General features: G+C 59.6%; 1 long non-coding RNA gene across 1 annotated transcript in view; it reads left to right on the forward strand.

Annotated features, from left to right (window-relative positions):
* Positions 1-21,596, forward strand: part of LOC110260400 (uncharacterized) — a 29,729-nt gene extending 8,133 nt beyond the window's left edge. The window contains exons 2-3 of the long non-coding RNA XR_014842882.1: positions 16,655-16,785; positions 21,236-21,596. This is a non-coding gene — a long non-coding RNA (uncharacterized LOC110260400). The remainder of the gene's footprint in view (positions 1-16,654; positions 16,786-21,235) is intronic.
* Positions 21,597-22,831: the final 1,235 nt, after the last annotated feature.

Here is a 22,831-nt window from a genome sequence, read left to right on the forward strand (position 1 = left end):
AGGATGGAGTGGATGGAGTGGATGGAGTGGATGGTGAGGATGGTGAGGATGGAGTGGATGGTGTGGGTGGAGTGGGTGGAGAGGATGTAGTGGATGGAGTGGATGGAGAGGATGGAGTGGATGGTGAGGATGGTGAGGATGGAGTGGATGGAGTGGATGGAGTGGATGGAGTGGATGGTGAGGATGGAGTGGATGGAGAGGATGGAGTGGATGGAGTGGATGGAGTGGATGGAGAGGATGGAGAGGATGGAGTGGATGGAGAGGATGGAGTGGATGGTGTGGATGGAGTGGATGGAGTGGATGGAGAGGATGGAGTGGATGGAGAGGATGGAGTGGATGGTGAGGATGGAGTGGATGGAGTGGATGGAGTGGATGGAGAGGATGGAGTGGATGGAGTGGATGGAGAGGATGGAGTGGATGGAGTGGATGGAGAGGATGGAGTGGATGGAGTGGATGGAGTGGATGGAGAGGATGGAGTGGATGGTGTGGATGGAGTGGATGGAGTGGATGGAGAGGATGGAGTGGATGGAGAGGATGGAGTGGGTGGTGAGGATGGAGTGGATGGAGTGGATGGAGTGGATGGAGAGGATGGAGTGGATGGAGTGGATGGAGTGGATGGTGAGGATGGAGTGGATGGAGAGGATGGAGTGGATGGAGTGGATGGAGTGGATGGAGTGGATGGAGAGGATGGAGAGGATGGAGTGGATGGAGAGGATGGAGTGGATGGTGTGGATGGAGTGGATGGAGTGGATGGAGAGGATGGAGTGGATGGAGAGGATGGAGTGGGTGGTGAGGATGGAGTGGATGGAGTGGATGGAGTGGATGGAGAGGATGGAGTGGATGGAGTGGATGGAGAGGATGGAGTGGATGGAGTGGATGGAGTGGATGGTGAGGATGGAGTGGATGGAGAGGATGGAGTGGATGGAGTGGATGGTGAGGATGGAGTGGATGGTGAGGATGGAGTGGATGGTGAGGATGGAGTGGATGGAGAGGATGGAGTGGATGGAGTGGGTGATGTGGTTGGAGTGGATGGAGTGGATGGAGAGGATGGAGAGGATGGAGTGGATGGAGAGGATGGAGTGGATGGTGTGGATGGAGTGGATGGAGTGGATGGAGAGGATGGTGTGGATGGAGTGGATGGAGAGGATGGAGTGGATGGAGTGGATGGAGAGGATAGAGTGGATGGAGAGGATGGAGTGGATGGAGTGGATGGTGTGGATGGAGTGGATGGAGTGGATGGTGTGGATGGAGTGGATGGAGAGGATGGAGTGGATGGAGAGGATGGAGTGGATGGAGAGGATGGTGTGGGTGGAGTGGATGGAGAGGATGGAGTGGATGGTGAGGATGGAGTGGATGGAGTGGATGGAGTGGATGGAGAGGATGGAGTGGATGGAGAGGATGGTGTGGGTGGAGTGGATGGAGAGGATGGAGTGGATGGAGTGGATGGAGTGGATGGAGAGGATGGAGTGGATGGTGTGGATGGAGAGGATGGAGAGGATGGTGTGGATGGTGAGGATGGAGTGGATGGAGTGGGTGGTGACGATGGAGTGGATGGTGTGGATGGAGTGGATGGTGTGGATGGAGTGGATGGAGTGGATGGAGTGGGTGGTGAGGATGGAGAGGATGGAGTGGGTGGAGTGGATGGAGTGGATGGAGAGGATGGAGTGGATGGAGTGGATGGAGAGGATGGAGTGGATGGAGTGGGTGGTGAGGATGGAGAGGATGGAGTGGGTGGAGTGGATGGAGTGGATGGAGAGGATGGAGTGGATGGTGTGGATGGAGAGGATGGAGAGGATGGTGTGGGTGGAGTGGATGGAGAGGGTGGAGTGGATGGAGTGGATGGTGTGGATGGTGAGGATGGAGTGGATGGAGTGGGTGGTGAGGATGGAGTGGATGGTGTGGATGGAGTGGATGGTGTGGATGGAGTGGATGGAGACGATGGAGTGGATGGTGTGGATGGAGTGGATGGAGAGGATGGAGTGGATGGAGTGGATGGAGAGGATGGAGTGGATGGAGTGGATGGAGTGGATGGTGAGGATGGAGTGGATGGAGAGGATGGAGTGGATGGAGTGGATGGAGTGGATGGAGAGGATGGAGTGGATGGAGTGGATGGTGAGGATGGAGTGGATGGAGTGGATGGAGAGGATGGAGTGGATGGAGAGGATGGAGTGGATGGAGTGGATGGAGTGGATGGTGAGGATGGAGAGGATGGAGTGGATGGAGTGGATGGTGAGGATGGAGTGGATGGTGAGGATGGAGTGGATGGTGTGGGTGGAGTGGGTGGTGAGGATGGAGTGGATGGAGTGGATGGAGTGGGTGATGTGGTTGGAGTGGATGGAGTGGATGGAGAGGATGGAGAGGATGGAGAGGATGGAGTGGATGGTGAGGATGGAGAGGATGGAGTGGATGGTGAGGATGGAGTGGATGGAGAGGATGGAGTGGATGGAGAGGATGGTGTGGATGGAGTGGATGGAGTGGATGGAGAGGATGGAGTGGATGGAGAGGATGGAGTGGATGGAGAGGATGGAGTGGATGGAGTGGATGGAGTGGATGGAGAGGATGGAGTGGATGGAGTGGGTGGAGTGGATGGAGAGGATGGAGTGGATGGAGTGGATGGAGTGGATGGTGAGGATGGAGTGGATGGAGTGGATGGAGAGGATGGAGAGGATGGTGTGGGTGGAGTGGGTGGTGAGGATGGAGTGGATGGAGAGGATGGAGTGGATGGAGTGGGTGATGTGGTTGGAGTGGATGGAGTGGATGGAGAGGATGGAGTGGATGTAGTGGATGGAGAGGATGGAGAGGATGGAGAGGATGGAGAGGATGGAGTGGATGGAGAGGATGGAGTGGATGGTGTGGATGGAGTGGATGGAGTGGATGGAGAGGATGGAGTGGATGGAGAGGATGGAGTGGATGGTGAGGATGGAGTGGATGGAGTGGGTGGAGAGGATGGAGTGGATGGAGTGGATGGAGAGGATGGAGAGGATGGAGTGGATGGAGAGGATGGAGTGGATGGTGTGGATGGAGTGGATGGAGTGGATGGAGAGGATGGAGTGGATGGAGAGGATGGAGTGGATGGTGAGGATGGAGTGGATGGAGTGGGTGGTGAGGATGGAGTGGATGGAGTGGATGGAGTGGATGGAGTGGATGGAGTGGATGGAGAGGATGGAGTGGATGGAGTGGATGGAGTGGATGGAGTGGATGGAGTGGATGGAGAGGATGGAGTGGATGGAGAGGATGGAGTGGATGGTGAGGATGGAGTGGATGAAGTGGATGGTGAGGATGGAGTGGATGGAGTGGATGGTGAGGATGGAGTGGATGGAGTGGATGGAGTGGATGGAGAGGATGGAGTGGATGGAGAGGATGGAGTGGATGGAGTGGATGGAGTGGATGGAGAGGATGGTGAGGATGGAGTGGATGGAGTGGATGGAGTGGATGGAGAGGATGGAGTGGATGGAGTGGATGGAGTGGATGGAGAGGATGGTGAGGATGGAGTGGATGGAGTGGATGGAGTGGATGGAGAGGATGGAGTGGATGGTGTGGATGGAGTGGATGGTGAGGATGGTGAGGATGGAGTGGATGGAGAGGATGGAGTGGATGGAGTGGATGGAGTGGATGGTGAGGATGGTGAGGATGGAGTGGATGGAGAGGATGGAGTGGATGGTGTGGATGGAGTGGATGGAGAGGATGGAGTGGATGGAGTGGATGGAGTGGATGGAGTGGATGGTGAGGATGGTGAGGATGGAGTGGATGGAGAGGATGGAGTGGATGGAGTGGATGGAGTGGATGGTGAGGATGGTGAGGATGGAGTGGATGGTGTGGGTGGAGTGGATGGAGAGGATGGAGTGGATGGAGAGGATGGAGTGGATGGTGAGGATGGAGTGGATGAAGTGGATGGTGAGGATGGAGTGGATGGAGTGGATGGTGAGGATGGAGTGGATGGAGTGGATGGAGTGGATGGAGAGGATGGAGTGGATGGAGAGGATGGAGTGGATGGAGTGGATGGAGTGGATGGAGTGGATGGAGAGGATGGAGTAGATGGTGTGGATGGAGTGGATGGAGAGGATGGAGTGGATGGAGTGGATGGAGTGGATGGAGTGGATGGTGAGGATGGTGAGGATGGAGTGGATGGAGAGGATGGAGTGGATGGAGTGGATGGAGTGGATGGTGAGGATGGTGAGGATGGAGTGGATGGTGTGGGTGGAGTGGGTGGAGAGGATGTAGTGGATGGAGTGGATGGAATGGATGGAGAGGATGGAGTGGATGGTGAGGATGGTGAGGATGGAGTGGATGGAGTGGATGGAGTGGATGGAGTGGATGGTGAGGATGGAGTGGATGGAGAGGATGGAGTGGATGGAGTGGATGGAGTGGATGGAGAGGATGGAGAGGATGGAGTGGATGGAGAGGATGGAGTGGATGGTGTGGATGGAGTGGATGGAGTGGATGGAGAGGATGGAGTGGATGGAGAGGATGGAGTGGATGGTGAGGATGGAGTGGATGGAGTGGATGGAGTGGATGGAGAGGATGGAGTGGATGGAGTGGATGGAGTGGATGGAGTGGATGGAGTGGATGGAGTGGATGGTGAGGATGGAGTGGATGAAGTGGATGGTGAGGATGGAGTGGATGGAGTGGATCGTGAGGATGGAGTGGATGGAGTGGATGGAGTGGATGGAGAGGATGGAGTGGATGGAGAGGATGGAGTGGATGGAGTGGATGGAGTGGATGGAGAGGATGGTGAGGATGGAGTGGATGGAGTGGATGGAGTGGATGGAGAGGATGGAGTGGATGGAGTGGATGGAGTGGATGGAGAGGATGGTGAGGATGGAGTGGATGGAGTGGATGGAGTGGATGGAGAGGATGGAGTGGAAGGTGTGGATGGAGTGGATGGTGAGGATGGTGAGGATGGAGTGGATGGAGAGGATGGAGTGGGTGGTGAGGATGGAGTGGATGGAGAGGATGGAGTGGATGGAGAGGATGGAGTGGATGGAGTGGATGGAGTGGATGGAGTGGATGGTGAGGATGGAGTGGATGGAGAGGATGGTGTGGATGGTGAGGATGGAGTGGATGGAGTGGATGGAGAGGATGGAGTGGATGGAGAGGATGGAGTGGATGGAGTGGATGGAGTGGATGGAGTGGATGGTGTGGATGGAGAGGATGGAGAGGATGGTGTGGATGGTGAGGATGGAGTGGATGGAGTGGGTGGTGACGATGGAGTGGATGGTGTGGATGGAGTGGATGGTGTGGATGGAGTGGATGGAGTGGATGGAGTGGGTGGTGAGGATGGAGAGGATGGAGTGGGTGGAGTGGATGGAGTGGATGGAGAGGATGGAGTGGATGGAGTGGATGGAGAGGATGGAGTGGATGGAGTGGGTGGTGAGGATGGAGAGGATGGAGTGGGTGGAGTGGATGGAGTGGATGGAGAGGATGGAGTGGATGGAGTGGATGGAGAGGATGGAGTGGATGGAGTGGATGGAGTGGATGGAGAGGATGGTGAGGATGGAGTGGATGGAGTGGATGGAGTGGATGGAGAGGATGGAGTGGATGGTGTGGATGGAGTGGATGGTGAGGATGGTGAGGATGGAGTGGATGGAGAGGATGGAGAGGATGGAGTGGATGGAGTGGATGGAGTGGATGGTGAGGATGGTGAGGATGGAGTGGATGGAGAGGATGGAGTGGATGGTGTGGATGGAGTGGATGGAGAGGATGGAGTGGATGGAGTGGATGGAGTGGATGGAGTGGATGGTGAGGATGGTGAGGATGGAGTGGATGGAGAGGATGGAGTGGATGGAGTGGATGGAGTGGATGGTGAGGATGGTGAGGATGGAGTGGATGGTGTGGGTGGAGTGGATGGAGAGGATGGAGTGGATGGAGAGGATGGAGTGGATGGTGAGGATGGAGTGGATGAAGTGGATGGTGAGGATGGAGTGGATGGAGTGGATGGTGAGGATGGAGTGGATGGAGTGGATGGAGTGGATGGAGAGGATGGAGTGGATGGAGAGGATGGAGTGGATGGAGTGGATGGAGTGGATGGAGTGGATGGAGAGGATGGAGTAGATGGTGTGGATGGAGTGGATGGAGAGGATGGAGTGGATGGAGTGGATGGAGTGGATGGAGTGGATGGTGAGGATGGTGAGGATGGAGTGGATGGAGAGGATGGAGTGGATGGAGTGGATGGAGTGGATGGTGAGGATGGTGAGGATGGAGTGGATGGTGTGGGTGGAGTGGGTGGAGAGGATGTAGTGGATGGAGTGGATGGAGTGGATGGAGAGGATGGAGTGGATGGTGAGGATGGTGAGGATGGAGTGGATGGAGTGGATGGAGTGGATGGAGTGGATGGTGAGGATGGAGTGGATGGAGAGGATGGAGTGGATGGAGTGGATGGAGTGGATGGAGTGGATGGAGAGGATGGAGAGGATGGAGTGGATGGAGAGGATGGAGTGGATGGTGTGGATGGAGTGGATGGAGTGGATGGAGAGGATGGAGTGGATGGAGAGGATGGAGTGGATGGTGAGGATGGAGTGGATGGAGTGGATGGAGTGGATGGAGAGGATGGAGTGGATGGAGTGGATGGAGAGGATGGAGTGGATGGAGTGGATGGAGTGGATGGTGAGGATGGAGTGGATGAAGTGGATGGTGAGGATGGAGTGGATGGAGTGGATCGTGAGGATGGAGTGGATGGAGTGGATGGAGTGGATGGAGAGGATGGAGTGGATGGAGAGGATGGAGTGGATGGAGTGGATGGAGTGGATGGAGAGGATGGTGAGGATGGAGTGGATGGAGTGGATGGAGTGGATGGAGAGGATGGAGTGGATGGAGTGGATGGAGTGGATGGAGAGGATGGTGAGGATGGAGTGGATGGAGTGGATGGAGTGGATGGAGAGGATGGAGTGGATGGTGTGGATGGAGTGGATGGTGAGGATGGTGAGGATGGAGTGGATGGAGAGGATGGAGTGGGTGGTGAGGATGGAGTGGATGGAGAGGATGGAGTGGATGGAGAGGATGGAGTGGATGGAGTGGATGGAGTGGATGGAGTGGATGGTGAGGATGGAGTGGATGGAGAGGATGGTGTGGATGGTGAGGATGGAGTGGATGGAGTGGATGGAGAGGATGGAGTGGATGGAGAGGATGGAGTGGATGGAGTGGATGGAGTGGATGGAGTGGATGGTGTGGATGGAGAGGATGGAGAGGATGGTGTGGATGGTGAGGATGGAGTGGATGGAGTGGGTGGTGACGATGGAGTGGATGGTGTGGATGGAGTGGATGGTGTGGATGGAGTGGATGGAGTGGATGGAGTGGGTGGTGAGGATGGAGAGGATGGAGTGGGTGGAGTGGATGGAGTGGATGGAGAGGATGGAGTGGATGGAGTGGATGGAGAGGATGGAGTGGATGGAGTGGGTGGTGAGGATGGAGAGGATGGAGTGGATGGTGTGGATGGAGAGGATGGAGAGGATGGTGTGGGTGGAGTGGATGGAGAGGGTGGAGTGGATGGAGTGGATGGTGTGGATGGTGAGGATGGAGTGGATGGAGTGGGTGGTGAGGATGGAGTGGATGGTGTGGATGGAGTGGATGGTGTGGATGGAGTGGATGGAGAGGATGGAGTGGATGGTGTGGATGGAGTGGATGGAGAGGATGGAGTGGATGGAGTGGATGGAGAGGATGGAGTGGATGGAGTGGATGGAGTGGATGGTGAGGATGGAGTGGATGGAGAGGATGGAGTGGATGGAGTGGATGGAGTGGATGGAGAGGATGGAGTGGATGGAGTGGATGGTGAGGATGGAGTGGATGGAGTGGATGGAGTGGATGGAGAGGATGGAGTGGATGGAGAGGATGGAGTGGATGGAGTGGATGGAGTGGATGGTGAGGATGGAGAGGATGGAGTGGATGGAGTGGATGGTGAGGATGGAGTGGATGGTGAGGATGGAGTGGATGGTGTGGGTGGAGTGGGTGGTGAGGATGGAGTGGATGGAGTGGATGGAGTGGGTGATGTGGTTGGAGTGGATGGAGTGGATGGAGAGGATGGAGAGGATGGAGAGGATGGAGTGGATGGTGAGGATGGAGAGGATGGAGTGGATGGAGAGGATGGAGTGGATGGAGAGGATGGAGTGGATGGTGTGGATGGAGAGGATGGAGTGGATGGAGAGGATGGAGTGGGTGGAGTGGATGGAGAGGATGGAGTGGATGGAGTGGATGGAGTGGATGGTGAGGATGGAGTGGATGGAGTGGATGGAGAGGATGGAGAGGATGGTGTGGGTGGAGTGGGTGGTGAGGATGGAGTGGATGGAGAGGATGGAGTGGATGGAGTGGGTGATGTGGTTGGAGTGGATGGAGTGGATGGAGAGGATGGAGTGGATGTAGTGGATGGAGAGGATGGAGTGGATGGAGTGGATGGAGAGGATGGAGTGGATGGTGTGGATGGAGTGGATGGAGTGGATGGAGAGGATGGAGTGGATGGAGAGGATGGAGAGGATGGAGTGGATGGAGAGGATGGAGTGGATGGTGTGGATGGAGTGGATGGAGTGGATGGAGAGGATGGAGTGGATGGTGAGGATGGAGTGGATGGAGTGGGTGGAGAGGATGGAGTGGATGGAGTGGATGGAGAGGATGGAGAGGATGGAGTGGATGGAGAGGATGGAGTGGATGGTGTGGATGGAGTGGATGGAGTGGATGGAGAGGATGGAGTGGATGGAGAGGATGGAGTGGATGGTGAGGATGGAGTGGATGGAGTGGGTGGTGAGGATGGAGTGGATGGAGTGGATGGAGTGGATGGAGTGGATGGAGTGGATGGAGAGGATGGAGTGGATGGAGTGGATGGAGTGGATGGAGTGGATGGAGTGGATGGAGAGGATGGAGTGGATGGAGAGGATGGAGTGGATGGAGTGGATGGAGTGGATGAAGTGGATGGTGAGGATGGATTGGATGGAGTGGATGGTGTGGATGGAGTGGATGGAGAGGATGGAGTGGATGGAGAGGATGGAGTGGATGGTGTGGATGGAGAGGATGGAGTGGATGGAGTGCATGGAGTGGATGGAGAGGATGGAGTGGATGGAGTGGATGGAGTGGATGGAGAGGATGGAGTGGATGGAGAGGATGGAGTGGATGGAGTGGATGGAGAGGATGGAGTGGATGGAGTGGATGGTGAGGATGGAGTGGATGGAGTGGATGGTGTGGATGGTGAGGATGGAGTGGATGGAGAGGATGGAGTGGATGGAGTGGATGGAGTGGATGGAGTGGATGGAGTGGATGGTGAGGATGGAGTGGATGGAGAGGATGGAGTGGATGGAGTGGATGGTGAGGATGGAGTGGATGGAGTGGATGGAGTGGATGGTGTGGATGGAGTGGATGGAGAGGATGGAGAGGATGGTGTGGGTGGAGTGGATGGAGAGGATGGAGTGGGTGGAGTGGATGGAGTGGATGGAGTGGATGGAGTGGATGGAGTGGATGGAGAGGATGGAGTGGATGGAGAGGATGGAGTGGATGGAGTGGATGGAGTGGATGGAGAGGATGGAGTGGATGGAGTGGATGGTGAGGATGGAGTGGATGGAGTGGATGGAGTGGATGGTGTGGATGGAGTGGATGGAGAGGATGGAGAGGATGGTGTGGGTGGAGTGGATGGAGAGGATGGAGTGGGTGGAGTGGATGGAGTGGATGGAGAGGATGGAGTGGGTGGAGTGGATGGAGTGGATGGTGTGGATGGAGTGGATGGAGAGGATGGAGTGGATGGAGAGGATGGAGTGGATGGAGTGGATGGTGAGGATGGAGAGGATGGTGTGGGTGGAGTGGATGGAGAGGATGGAGTGGGTGGAGTGGATGGAGTGGATGGAGAGGATGGAGTGGATGGAGAGGATGGAGTGGATGGTGTGGATGGAGAGGATGGAGAGGATGGTGTGGGTGGAGTGGATGGAGTGGATGGAGTGGGTGGAGTGGATGGAGTGGATGGAGTGGATGGTGTGGATGGTGAGGATGGAGTGGATGGAGTGGGTGGTGAGGATGGAGAGGATGGAGTGGATGGTGTGGATGGAGTGGATGGTGTGGATGGAGTGGATGGAGAGGATGGTGTGGATGGTGTGGATGGAGTGGATGGTGTGGATGGAGTGGATGGAGTGGATGGAGTGGATGGAGTGGATGGTGAGGATGGAGTGGATGGAGTGGATGGAGGGGATGGAGTGGATGGAGTGGATGGAGTGGATGGAGTGGATGGTGAGGATGGAGAGGATGGAGTGGATGGTGAGGATGGAGTGGATGGAGTGGATGGAGAGGATGGAGAGGATGGTGTGGATGGAGTGGATGGAGTGGATGGAGTGGATGGTGTGGATGGAGTGGATGGAGTGGATGGTGAGGATGGAGTGTATGGAGAGGATGGAGTGGATGGTGTGGATGGAGTGGATGGAGTGGATGGAGTGGGTGGTGAGGATGGAGTGGATGGAGTGGATGGAGTGGATGGAGTGGGTGGTGAGGATGGAGTGGATGGAGTGGATGGAGTGGGTGGTGAGGATGGAGTGGATGGAGTGGATGGTGTGGATGGAGTGGATGGAGTGGGTGGTGTGGATGGAGTGGATGGAGTGGATGGTGAGGATGGAGTGTATGGAGAGGATGGAGTGGATGGTGTGGATGGAGTGGATGGAGTGGATGGAGAGGATGGTGAGGATGGAGTGGATGGAGTGGATGGAGTGGATGGAGAGGATGGAGTGGATGGAGTGGATGGAGTGGATGGAGAGGATGGAGTGGATGGAGTGGATGGAGAGGATGGTGAGGATGGAGTGGATGGAGAGGATGGTGAGGATGGAGTGGATGGAGTGGATGGAGTGGATGGAGAGGATGGAGTGGATGGAGTGGATGGAGTGGATGGAGAGGATGGTGAGGATGGAGTGGATGGAGTGGATGGAGTGGATGGAGAGGATGGAGTGGATGGTGTGGATGGAGTGGATGGTGAGGATGGTGAGGATGGAGTGGATGGAGAGGATGGAGTGGGTGGTGAGGATGGAGTGGATGGAGAGGATGGAGTGGATGGAGAGGATGGAGTGGATGGAGTGGATGGAGTGGATGGAGTGGATGGTGAGGATGGAGTGGATGGAGAGGATGGTGTGGATGGTGAGGATGGAGTGGATGGAGTGGATGGAGAGGATGGAGTGGATGGAGAGGATGGAGTGGATGGAGTGGATGGAGTGGATGGAGTGGATGGTGTGGATGGAGAGGATGGAGAGGATGGTGTGGATGGTGAGGATGGAGTGGATGGAGTGGGTGGTGACGATGGAGTGGATGGTGTGGATGGAGTGGATGGTGTGGATGGAGTGGATGGAGTGGATGGAGTGGGTGGTGAGGATGGAGAGGATGGAGTGGGTGGAGTGGATGGAGTGGATGGAGAGGATGGAGTGGATGGAGTGGATGGAGAGGATGGAGTGGATGGAGTGGGTGGTGAGGATGGAGAGGATGGAGTGGATGGTGTGGATGGAGAGGATGGAGAGGATGGTGTGGGTGGAGTGGATGGAGAGGGTGGAGTGGATGGAGTGGATGGTGTGGATGGTGAGGATGGAGTGGATGGAGTGGGTGGTGAGGATGGAGTGGATGGTGTGGATGGAGTGGATGGTGTGGATGGAGTGGATGGAGAGGATGGAGTGGATGGTGTGGATGGAGTGGATGGAGAGGATGGAGTGGATGGAGTGGATGGAGAGGATGGAGTGGATGGAGTGGATGGAGTGGATGGTGAGGATGGAGTGGATGGAGAGGATGGAGTGGATGGAGTGGATGGAGTGGATGGAGAGGATGGAGTGGATGGAGTGGATGGTGAGGATGGAGTGGATGGAGTGGATGGAGTGGATGGAGAGGATGGAGTGGATGGAGAGGATGGAGTGGATGGAGTGGATGGAGTGGATGGTGAGGATGGAGAGGATGGAGTGGATGGAGTGGATGGTGAGGATGGAGTGGATGGTGAGGATGGAGTGGATGGTGTGGGTGGAGTGGGTGGTGAGGATGGAGTGGATGGAGTGGATGGAGTGGGTGATGTGGTTGGAGTGGATGGAGTGGATGGAGAGGATGGAGAGGATGGAGAGGATGGAGTGGATGGTGAGGATGGAGAGGATGGAGTGGATGGAGAGGATGGAGTGGATGGAGAGGATGGAGTGGATGGTGTGGATGGAGAGGATGGAGTGGATGGAGAGGATGGAGTGGGTGGAGTGGATGGAGAGGATGGAGTGGATGGAGTGGATGGAGTGGATGGTGAGGATGGAGTGGATGGAGTGGATGGAGAGGATGGAGAGGATGGTGTGGGTGGAGTGGGTGGTGAGGATGGAGTGGATGGAGAGGATGGAGTGGATGGAGTGGGTGATGTGGTTGGAGTGGATGGAGTGGATGGAGAGGATGGAGTGGATGTAGTGGATGGAGAGGATGGAGTGGATGGAGTGGATGGAGAGGATGGAGTGGATGGTGTGGATGGAGTGGATGGAGTGGATGGAGAGGATGGAGTGGATGGAGAGGATGGAGAGGATGGAGTGGATGGAGAGGATGGAGTGGATGGTGTGGATGGAGTGGATGGAGTGGATGGAGAGGATGGAGTGGATGGTGAGGATGGAGTGGATGGAGTGGGTGGAGAGGATGGAGTGGATGGAGTGGATGGAGAGGATGGAGAGGATGGAGTGGATGGAGAGGATGGAGTGGATGGTGTGGATGGAGTGGATGGAGTGGATGGAGAGGATGGAGTGGATGGAGAGGATGGAGTGGATGGTGAGGATGGAGTGGATGGAGTGGGTGGTGAGGATGGAGTGGATGGAGTGGATGGAGTGGATGGAGTGGATGGAGTGGATGGAGAGGATGGAGTGGATGGAGTGGATGGAGTGGATGGAGTGGATGGAGTGGATGGAGAGGATGGAGTGGATGGAGAGGATGGAGTGGATGGTGAGGATGGAGTGGATGAAGTGGATGGTGAGGATGGAGTGGATGGAGTGGATGGTGTGGATGGAGTGGATGGAGAGGATGGAGTGGATGGAGAGGATGGAGTGGATGGTGTGGATGGAGAGGATTGAGTGGATGGAGTGGATGGAGTGGATGGAGAGGATGGAGTGGATGGAGTGGATGGAGTGGATGGAGAGGATGGAGTGGATGGAGAGGATGGAGTGGATGGAGTGGATGGAGAGGATGGAGTGGATGGAGTGGATGGTGAGGATGGAGTGGATGGAGTGGATGGTGTGGATGGTGAGGATGGAGTGGATGGAGAGGATGGAGTGGATGGAGTGGATGGAGTGGATGGAGTGGATGGAGTGGATGGTGAGGATGGAGTGGATGGAGAGGATGGAGTGGATGGAGTGGATGGTGAGGATGGAGTGGATGGAGTGGATGGAGTGGATGGTGTGGATGGAGTGGATGGAGAGGATGGAGAGGATGGTGTGGGTGGAGTGGATGGAGAGGATGGAGTGGGTGGAGTGGATGGAGTGGATGGAGTGGATGGAGTGGATGGAGTGGATGGAGAGGATGGAGTGGATGGAGAGGATGGAGTGGATGGAGTGGATGGAGTGGATGGAGAGGATGGAGTGGATGGAGTGGATGGTGAGGATGGAGTGGATGGAGTGGATGGAGTGGATGGTGTGGATGGAGTGGATGGAGAGGATGGAGAGGATGGTGTGGGTGGAGTGGATGGAGAGGATGGAGTGGGTGGAGTGGATGGAGTGGATGGAGAGGATGGAGTGGGTGGAGTGGATGGAGTGGATGGTGTGGATGGAGTGGATGGAGAGGATGGAGTGGATGGAGAGGATGGAGTGGATGGAGTGGATGGTGAGGATGGAGAGGATGGTGTGGGTGGAGTGGATGGAGAGGATGGAGTGGGTGGAGAGGATGGAGTGGATGGAGAGGATGGAGTGGATGGTGTGGATGGAGAGGATGGAGAGGATGGTGTGGGTGGAGTGGATGGAGTGGATGGAGTGGGTGGAGTGGATGGAGTGGATGGAGTGGATGGTGTGGATGGTGAGGATGGAGTGGATGGAGTGGGTGGTGAGGATGGAGAGGATGGAGTGGATGGTGTGGATGGAGTGGATGGTGTGGATGGAGTGGATGGAGAGGATGGTGTGGATGGTGTGGATGGAGTGGATGGTGTGGATGGAGTGGATGGAGTGGATGGAGTGGATGGAGTGGATGGTGAGGATGGAGTGGATGGAGTGGATGGAGGGGATGGAGTGGATGGAGTGGATGGAGTGGATGGAGTGGATGGTGAGGATGGAGAGGATGGAGTGGATGGTGAGGATGGAGTGGATGGAGTGGATGGAGAGGATGGTGTGGATGGAGTGGATGGAGAGGATGGAGTGGATGGTGAGGATGGAGTGGATGGAGTGGATGGAGAGGATGGAGAGGATGGTGTGGATGGAGTGGATGGAGTGGATGGAGTGGATGGTGTGGATGGAGTGGATGGAGAGGATGGAGTGGATGGTGTGGATGGAGTGGATGGAGTGGATGGAGTGGATGGTGAGGATGGAGTGTATGGAGAGGATGGAGTGGATGGTGTGGATGGAGTGGATGGAGTGGATGGAGTGGGTGGTGAGGATGGAGTGGATGGAGTGGATGGAGTGGATGGAGTGGGTGGTGAGGATGGAGTGGATGGAGTGGATGGAGTGGGTGGTGAGGATGGAGTGGATGGAGAGGATGGAGTGGATGGTGAGGATGGAGAGGATGGAGTGGATGGAGAGGATGGAGAGGATGGTGTGGATGGAGTGGATGGAGTGGATGGAGTGGATGGTGTGGATGGAGTGGATGGAGAGGATGGAGTGGATGGTGTGGATGGAGTGGATGGAGTGGATGGAGTGGGTGGTGAGGATGGAGTGGATGGAGTGGATGGAGTGGATGGAGTGGGTGATGTGGATGGAGTGGATGGTGTGGATGGAGTGGATGGAGTGGGTGATGTGGTTGGAGTGGTCCAGATAGCGTGGAGAGGAGGGATGGGGTGAGGAGGGCTGGAGTGGGCGCCGTGGATGGAGACAAGCAGAGTGGAGAGCATGCAGTGGACCCTGGCGTTGCTCAGTCACGGTCCGTCCAGCTCAGGACACAGACTCATTTTCGGGGAGGTGGTCAGAGCTCTGGTTCCTTACCCTCCCTTATCTTACGGGGTTTGGAACGAATGGGCGCCCACATACCCTATGGCCTAATACAGGAAGGTTCTAAAAGAAGCTTAAAAACAGTTAAAATAAAACAGCACTGGAATTCGCGTCATGGCGCAGTGGTGAACGAATCCGACTAGGAACCATGAGGTTGCGGGTTTGATCCCTGCCCTTGCTCAGTGGGTTAACGATCCGGCATTGCCGTGAGCTGTGGTGTAAGTCGCAGATGCGGCTAGGATCCCGCGTTGCTGTGGCTCTGGCGTAGGCCGGTGGCTACAGCTCTGATTCGACCCCTAGCCTGGGAACCTCCATATGCCGCGGGAGTGGCCCTAGAAAAGGCAAAAAGACCAAAGATAAATAAATAGATAAATAAAACAGCACTGACCAATGCGCCACGAAAACAAACAGGACAGTCTAGCCTGACTTTCAGTTCCAGGCTCCTTGGCAGCACAGAGAAAGCCTGGCCCAGCCTGAGACCTGACCCACCTGCACGGCAAGGGCCCGACACACATGCAAGTGGCCCCCAGCCTATGCGCCAGCGCTCCCCCTGCCCCCACAACCACCCTGTGCCACACTTGGACCTGGGATGGGCACCCAGCAGCCAGCCCATCCCCTGTGGGTGGATAGTAAAGGGCCCCACAACCAGGGCCCCGGGAAAGGGCACCAGCCCGTCCTGGGTGAGGGAGGGCCTGGAGGCGTGTGAGAGTCTCCCCTGCAGGCCGATGGGGAGGCAGCTACTCAGAGAGGGCTGTCGTGGGCCCTCAGCAGACTGTGACCCAGAGGGCAGCTGTGGTTCCTGGGGAGGGGACTGTAGCCCCTAGGAGAGAGGCTGGTGGCCCTGGGAGGGGACGGAGTAGACCTATGAGCTCCCGCTCCAAGACCCTGACTCAGGGCAGCCCACCGGGCGCAGGCTGTTGGCTGCATCGTCCTGCCAGGCACCCTCATCAGGCACGGTCCCTGAGCCTGGCCTGGAGCCCGAGGGGCCGCAGTTCAGCTCCCGTGGGACGTGGGGCTGTGCCTCTGGTTCTGTGCGGCCCGGGCCATTTGGCCCCAGGACCAGCAGCACCAGCACCAGCACCCAAGGAGCTTGCTAGGAATGCGGAGTCTCGGGTCCCAGCCAGCTCTCCAAGGGGGAGGCACCATTTCACCAGAGCCTGGGTGGCCTCTGTACTCTCCACGTTGAGCCACGCTGGTCAAAAACTTCCGGCCTGTGGGGCCTCCATGTCCCCATTCAAATCAGTCTGGTGTCTCCCTGCCCACCCTGGCCCTAGGGAGGGGTGCGGAGGAGACCGCTGTGTCCCCCAGACCCCAGGGGAGGGCCATGTCTCCAGGGCCCTCCAAAGCGGACTGTCACCCACAGACTAGCACGCCCGTCTCTCCTTCCTCCCAGCTCAACCAGGGGCCTCGTGACAGCTGCAGGGACAGTGAGCCCGATGGCTTGGGACAGAGGGACAGGAAGAGAGGGGGCACAGGAGACCTTCTGGGAACCCCGGCAGCCCCTGGGGTGGGGCAAAGGGGGGCCCCCCAGTCGTATGAGTCAGGCTGGGCGGCCAGCCCAAGCTCATCTCCATCTAAATTACTAGGTCCGCAGGGCGGAGAACCAGCCCTATAAAGACACCTGCCGCTGGCCGCTCCCCAGGCCCAGCTGATGGATGCCCCACGATGAAGCCACTCCTGGTGTTTCTGCTTCTGGCTGCTCTGTGCACTGACCTGGGTAAGGGACACGAGCTGGGAGGGAGGGGGTCGGGCAGGTACCGGGCAAGGCTGCCTCCGGTCTGAGGCTCTGCGGCGTCGGCCTGCCTGGGGGGCTTCCGGGGGCAGGAGGAGAGGCCCTGGGGCTGCTCCCTGACCAGCTGGACATGGGGACCTAGGGCCCTTCCTCTGCAGGGGACAGAAGACCCCAGTGATGCTTCAGAGCTCTGGGCCAGGCAGTGGGACCTGGGTTCCGGCCACGGTGACCAACTGTCCTGTTTTCTTGGGACAAAGGGGATTCCTGGGCTGCGGGACACTCCACGCCGAAAATCAGGAGAAGGATTTGGTCAGTCCCAGCTCTGGCCCTGCCTGATGGCCTGGCTTTATGACCTTGGCCAGGAGTGCCTGCTGCTTTTTGGGGTCACCGGAAATGGGGCCTGGGGAGTGGGTGATTCAGCTTGTGCTTGCCAGCTGAATAATTACCATCCTGGGCTTCCGCTGGGCTTGGTCGGGGTGCGGGGCTGGGGTGGAGCCTCCAGCCGTCTGGGGACGCCCGGGGTGGGGGAGAGGGAAGAGGAGGGGCCTGCAGCTGGAAGGGGGCCCTGCCAGAGGAGAGCTGGGTGCAGAGGTGAAGAGCCGGGGCTGGAAGGCCCCCGGAGGCCCTGCTCAGAGCGCCCCCCGCCCATGGTCCGGGTGGAGCTGTGGGAGAGGAGAGGGGAGCCGGCTTGGCTTTGCTGTAGGAGGCTGACACTGGACACCTGCTGGGGAACCGGCCGCTGCTCCCGGGCACTGCTCCTGGCTCTTTGGAGTACTCACCTATTAGTTCCCGGCACAGCCCAAGGATACAGGGACCGACTGGACCCCTGTGGGGGAAACTGAGGCACAGTAAGACTCTTGTTCAGAGGCACCTCAGAGTGTCTCTCGGCCCCACCACCCAGGACTCCGCTGCACACAGGGCACTGGGAGCGGCCGGGGTCACCCTCAGACGGAGGGGCCTGTTCTCCTCCGGGAGTTCCAGAACTCTGAGCAGCCTGGGGTGGGGGCTCCAAGGGTCTGTGCTCGACCCCCAGCTTTGCCCACGGCTGAGCCACAAGCGCCCTGACGCTTCACGAAAGGGTCAGCTTGGCATCAGCTGACCCACGTGTGCCAAGGACACCCCCACAGGGCACCCCCCCACACCTGGTGGAGAGGCGACCTTTCCTGCAGCACAGCCCCCACTGCCAGCCAGGCAAGGTGCCGCTGGCTTGCCCACCTGCCCGCCTGCCCTGTCACAGCTCCTGAGCCCTCACAGCCTGCTCTCCGCTGGCCCGGACCCACCCGCTGCACCTTCGGCAAAGGGTCTTTCCCCCGACAACGAGTACAGACCCATCCATCCGTCCAGGCGCGGCTGCCGGCTGTGGCCCCAGGAAGCCTCCCCGACGGCACCGCCTCCGTCAAGTCCCTGCTACCTCTGGATCAGGTGCCCACTGAGTGTCCGTTGCACGCTCTGCTCCATCTCACCCGGCTACACACTGCACCTGGGTGGCCACCCCCGGGCGGCCTGCGGGGTCTCCAGGCCAGGTGCTTTGTCCTGGTTTCCTTGTTGGCAGGACTGGACAGGCCACACCGCATTCGGGGGTGGCCAGGGCCAGACCTTTCGCAGCGGACGCCCCACCGATCAGCCTGGAGTGGGGTCGCTGGCCCCAGGCACAAAGGGAGACCTTTCTTTCCTGTTAGAAGCAGCCTTAGCACTGACTGTGTGCAAAGTCTTGGGACCCGAAGGCTCCAGGCAGTATCCGGGCCGGAGCCCGGGTGCAGGCTGGAGGGGCAGGAGCCAGGCTTTGTGCAAAGCTGACCGGCTTCAGCTGCCACTGATCCTTTCTTGTAGGTGAGGCCCTGTGGCCCAGAGGGCCAGTGGGCCACGCTGGTCACTGCCACCAGATCCCGAGCCCCTCAGCCCATCCCAGGGGGCCAAGAACACCTCTTCAGGGAGGGAGGAGAGCAGGCATGGCCCCCCCCAGGCCGCCCACCCTGATGGCTGCCAGAGCCCCCAGCCTGGACTGACCCTGGGCCTGCGCTTCCTCCCCCAGCCCGGGCCCTGCGCTGCTGTGGCCGGGAGCCCTGCAAGCCACTGGTGGCATGTGCCCCACCCAACAAGTATTGTGTGGTTTCTCAGGGCAGTGAGTACCCCCCACGCTGGCCTCTGCCACCCCATCACCCCACAGTGGGGCCTCCCCCGGGGGGCTGAAGGGGCGGGGACCACAGCCTTTCCGTGCAACACTCACACATCCACGCCAGGGCCCGGGAAGACGAAACCTTTCAGCAGCCCCACGGCAGTGTCACGGCAAGGCCCCAATGTGGGCCTCCCAGCTCAAGCCCACGGGAGGTGTTTGGGTGGGAGGGAGCCGGCGGTACGTGGATTTGGCAAGAGGTGGGCACGGAGGGACGGTGATGCCCGGAAGGCCTGGCCTCGATCGCAGCCCCGCAGGGCGGCCTGGCCAGTGTGCCTCCCCCGCTCCGGGCCTCGCGCCACGCCCCAGGGCCCCTCCCAGTGCCGGTGCTCCAGCCCGCCTTTCCCCGCCTCGTGGGAATTGCCCGGGGCCCCCACGCCCCCAGCGCAGGCCCGCCCCTTCCTCCTCCCTCCTGGGACACCCCTCAGGTTGGAGCGCCGAGTCGGGCTCATGGTGACAGGGACAGGCAGGGTCGCCTGGTGGGGGTCTGCTCAGAGTGCACAGCTGGGCAGGAAGGGGTGGCGGGGATAGGACGGGGCCGAAATGAAGGGGTCCCAGGAGCTTCCGCCCTTGGGGGAGGACGCTGGTGGGGTGAGGGCCAGGCCTGGGCGGCTGCGTGGGCAGCACTTCCTTCTCCGCAGGGGGGTGGGCACGGTCTCCTCTTGCAGTGGCCCCAGGCCCTCCTCAAGCAGCAGGGCAGCCTCAGCCAGAGCCCACCCTTTGGCCTCCCGTCCCCCGTCCACCAATGACGAGAGGCCCTGGCAGCTGGGCCTCATTACAGGGGGACCCCCACGAGACCAGGCTGGGGTCTGTCTCCCCACCCCCTCAGGGGACCATGAGCCTCGGCTCAGCCCAGAGATGCTATGTGGGAGCAGGGCACCCCTAGTGCCCCACGGACCCTCCCCTGTCTGTCAGGCAGAGAAAGACCCTACCTAGAGACCCTAGCCTGTCACCTTCTCAGGGGCCAGGGGACACCCCCCCCCGCTTCCGGCTGCTGGGGCCACAGCCAGGAGCTGCCCCTCCCCTCAGGGACCTGGCAGATGGCTCCTGAGCACCCCGGCCCTGGTACCAGGCAAAGACCACAAGGTTCCCGGGCTCAAAGGGCCCGCTGGCGGGAGGTGGCCAGAAAACAGTGACCTAAAAGTGAGAGGGACCAAGGGGGCCCTGCTCTCCCTGGCGCTCCCAGCAGTCTGGGACCCCCCACGGGCTCAGCTCTTCCACCCTGGACGGGACCAGGCCCCCAGACAGCTCACGGCTCCATCCCCGGGGCGGGGGCTTTCCTCAGACGCCCCGCCCTCAGCCCACTGCCCGCTGTCCGTCTGCTGCATCTGTCCGTCCAGCCACCTGGCTGGCCAGGCAGCCCTCTCTGGCCACGTCCTCTCTCTTTTTGGCCAAGGCCTTAGAGGGCACGGGCCTTCCCCGCACTGGTGGTGCCCCCTAAACATCGCCCCTAAAAACGAACATCCACTCAGAGTGCTCTCAAGGCCACGCAGGCATGAATCCATCGAATGCCCTGTCGCAGAAACTGGTCCTCTTGGCGTCCACATTCTCTGGATGAGGAAACTGAGGCAGCTCGAGGGAGACCCTCTGCCCTCTCTGCTCTCTGGGTCGGAGTCACTGTTGCCAGCCTGTTCCCAAGAGGACGTGAGGGAGGCAGCTGTCACACCGACCCAGCAGCACTGGGCTCCGAGCTGTCCGCGCCCTCGTCTCGGGAACCCTGCGCAGCTCCCAGCCTCGCTGTGTGGGCGCAGAAGCCGAGCCAGCGACTCCGTCCCAGGGGCCTCACCGGCCCGGCTGCCCCGGCACCTTCCCCTCCCCTTGGGGATGGGAGGCTCTAAAATCTGCCATCTGGGCTGCCTGTGTCCCTCCAACTCCTCACCCACCATTTCCTAAGGCTTTCCAGCCCCCAAAAGGGACAGGGGTGAGCGCAGGGCCTGGCATTCCCTCTGGACCCCGAAACCCAGAAGCAGGAAGAACCCCCACACCTGTCAGAGGGCAGAGGAGAGCCCTGCCTCACTCCCTGGCCCCAGGGGTCACACAGGAGCCTGGTCTGGGGGGAGATGGGACGGACTCCCCAGGGCCACAGGCCCCGAGAAAGGACCCGAAGGCTCTGCGGGGCTCTCAGACGCAAGCCCCTGGAGCCCAGAGGCAGCTGTGCCCGCGGTGGGTGCCGGCGGCCCCAGGCTGCAGGACTCCTGGGGAGAAGGCTGGGTGGGAGTGCACAGAGCAGGTGCCCATGGACCCGCGCCCCTCTCTCCGCAGCCTGTCCCAGCGGCATCCTGGTCATGAAGTCCTGCGCCCCGACGTGCCCCAACAGCACCGTGTCCTCCGACGGCCACACCCTCTCCGTCTCCTGCTGTCAGGGCAGCCAGTGTAACAGCAGCGCCGCTGCAGGCCTGCCGGGCAACCTCGGGGCCCTGTGGGCCAGCACCTCGGCCAGCCTGCTGTGGGCGCTGCTCCGGGCGGCCTGGTGAGCCCACCCGCCACAGGCTGGCCCTGGGTCTTGCCTGTTCCTTCTCAGCCTGGACCTGGGCTGCACGGGAGCCATCTCCAGCTGGTGTGTCCCCACCCCCCCGCACACCTTCACCCTGGCGGGAGGAGCGCCGTCCCCCTGTCACTCCGCCCTGCCTCCCCCCGGGCCACCCCAGCAATCCCCACCTCTGGGACCCCCTGATACAGGAAGACCTGTTACCCTCTCCTGGGCTCTCAGGGTCCTCTGATCACCCGTGATGGGAAGGGGGCCTCAGTCACCCCAGGACCCTCCAACCCACTCAAGGGCCTTGCTCTGGGGGCCCCTCTCCCTCAGGACCCCCCTTCCATGCTCCACGGCCCTTGGGCCCCTCCAGCTGCCTTCTGTGCCAGGGGCCGAGGGCTGGGCTTCCCTCCGGCCCACCAGCCACCCCTTCACCCACTGTCCGTGGGTCAGCTAGGGCGCTCATTCATCACAGACCCACGGGGCTTCCCTGGGGCTGACGGGGCCCGCCTCACAGGGCCGTCACTCTGGGGCTTGGTGTGCTGAAGTCTGGGGACCACCAGCCCCCCCACCAACCCCCGCGTGCCCACCGTGGGGGAGAGCCGTGCGGACTGGGGGCTGGCCTACCTCCCACCCCCAGGATATAGAGGCAGAGGGAATAAAGCCAGAGCTGCTCTGAGCACGTTCTCTTGCGACGTCGAGGCTGGGCAGGAAGGTTCTCGTCCCGGGAGGCGGGTGCAGGGCACCGTACGAGCTGAGGCGGATCCTTGAGCACATGCTCGGGCGACGCAGAAGCACTTTTTCCTAAGAAGCCAGCTCTGCCCCAAACCCCCTTGGCCAGGAGGACGGAGACGCTCTTCCAACGAATCCCAAGTAGGGGGTGGACATGGCCCCTACGAAGGACAGCTTCTGGGCCTGTGTCCCCCACATAGGGGGTCAGTTCCACAGGCCCCTCCTGTCCCATACCTCCAGTCGGGGCACACCTGCCCCAGGGCTCTGAGTCTCCTCCCAGGGCCCAAGACCCCCCCTCTCCAGAAGTTTGAGACCCCAAACCTCTGTCCAGGGCCTTGCCTCAGGAACCCCTACCCGGCCTGAAGGGAGGAAGGCCTTCCTGTCCCCAGCAGCCACTTCTGAGGTCCCCTGTGCCTGTGATGGAGCTGAGGCGGCCACTCAGTTGGGGACCACGATGCCCCCAGGAAGTGCGGGGAAGCCGGGGGCTGGCCAGCAGGAGGGGAGGGGAGGGGAGGGGAGGGGAGGGGAGGGGGGGCCCACCCTCTGCGGGACTTCGGGCCACCTCTGTCCACACCTTGGGAGGTCTGGGGGACAAGACAGGTTGAGGGGGCCCTGCCTTGGCCCAGATGTCAGGATTCCCTCAAGGTCCCTGC

Source organism: Sus scrofa, chromosome 4, assembly GCF_054392235.1.
Source record: "Sus scrofa isolate SSC_HxYL_T2T_F1_AM1 chromosome 4, Sscrofa_HxYL_maternal_Yorkshire_Landrace_v2.0, whole genome shotgun sequence".
In the NCBI taxonomy this organism is placed as follows: Eukaryota; Metazoa; Chordata; class Mammalia; order Artiodactyla; family Suidae; genus Sus; species Sus scrofa.